This window comes from Otolemur garnettii, unplaced genomic scaffold (genome assembly GCF_000181295.1).
Source record: "Otolemur garnettii isolate 467f Iridium unplaced genomic scaffold, OtoGar3 scaffold00166, whole genome shotgun sequence".
NCBI classification, from domain to species: domain Eukaryota; kingdom Metazoa; phylum Chordata; class Mammalia; order Primates; family Galagidae; genus Otolemur; species Otolemur garnettii.
Window position 1 is genome coordinate 3,742,000 of NW_003852561.1, and position 1,849 is coordinate 3,743,848.

Sequence of the window (1,849 nt, forward strand, 5' to 3'; positions counted from 1 at the left end):
TATTTTTAATCCAAGAGAAGTAAATGTAAAAGATAGTATCTAGTGAAGACCAATGCCACTAAAGCAAAGGCCGTCACTTAAACTTTGTTTCATTTCTAGCACAGTATGTATTCCAAGTAGGGCCAGATAGTCACCCTTGTTGGTTTTCTGACTTTGTACTCTTAAAATTAAAGCTGAAAAAGAGCAATACACTACACCCTTGAAGAAAAAATAAAAGACTAGAAGAAACTAAATCATGTATATTTCATTCACTATTAGCATTCCACAAGCTTGTTCCACTATGTGGTGGGATGAGACTGAGGTGGCATAATTCAGAGTTGGTAATACCATAATTAATACCAAATAGCTTAACGCTGAATCCTCAGATTTATCCAGATACTTATTAACAAATGTGATGACTTCACTATTCTTGCTGAAGAAAAAATTTTTTATAAAGCCACGTTGACGCATTCATCACAAAACTTGGTTGAATGACTAGGTGGATGGATGGTAACCACTCTACATGAAGGCTTTGGAATCAGATGTGCTACCATTGCACCACCATGAAAGCTTTGGGATGACTGATACATTAATGGCTACAGAATACAATTTGAAAAGATGAGAACAAGTTTTTTGATCCCCTGATTTAGTACAAGTTCAGCAGCAACTTGGCCATTAAAACATTCAAAGGTATTAAACCATTAGATCATTGGTAAGACTCATACTTACAAAAAGCATCTTTTCCATTGAATAGCGTAAGATAAACACAATAAAATGTAATTTTTCTGGTCTCTGCCTGATTGGCAGTGAAGATGACACTTTCATTCCATAGTGTTACGTAACACTGCAGTTCACGGTTTATACTTTTTTTAAATGGAGGGAGCCATATTTAAAAGCTTTCAACTGAATTTTGCCTAAATTGATTGATCAAAAAGAGACTATCAAAAGGAACATTAGGACAAAGAACCCAATCACTTTCAGAGGCTTATATGAACAAGACAGGCCAAGCTATTCAATAATAGTATGCTATTATAGGGCACAGGCTTGGGCTGGAGCACGAAGTATAGATATTTTATGTCAAATGTAGGCTAAGAAAAGGCGCAAGTAGGTCTCTTCCACACCTCCAGATATTTTCAGTAGAATTCAGATCTTGCAGACGGTTGAGTCATCTGAAAACCTTAAGTGTACAACATAGAAAAGGGTTCAAATTGAGGAAATATTAAAGAATCAGGCATTCCTAGAATAAGCTAGTGCTTCACAGATAAAAGCAGCAGCACCTGTGGGTTTTCACCAAGTTAAAAGATAGGCAACATGATTTTTAGCTTTTGCTAGATCTCCCTCTCAGTTCCATTAAAGTGGACAGTTAGGTCTTTTGCAACAAATCCCTTAGTTCTCCCTTAAAATGGGAATTCTGCTAAACCTTACAAGAGAGGTAGTGAAATCCTGCTTAGAGCACAGCCCACCAGTTCTGATCTAGCTTTGGAACAGGTAGAAAGCTAAACGTGGAAGCCTACTTGTTCATTTCCTAATGTATTTGCTTTAAAATCAATTCGACCTCCATTAAACCTGAATAAGAGAAACTCCAGCTATTTCATAACTAGAGAAAAGCACTCCTCAGTAGGCTGAGAAAACCTCGAGTTTTTAAAGCTTTATGTCAGATTCTGACTGCTGTCCCTGCCTTAACGTTTCTGGATTCTTTTGGCCATTTAAAGTAAAGAAAAAAAAAACCTAAAGCCACTAGTAAATACCTGATGTGCAAAATACAACATCCACTTATTGGCTTTATGCCACTATTACATAAGATCCAAATAGCTTATCTTAAATTAAAAAGAAAAACAAAGTGGCTGTCCCATCTCTGCTGCATAAATAG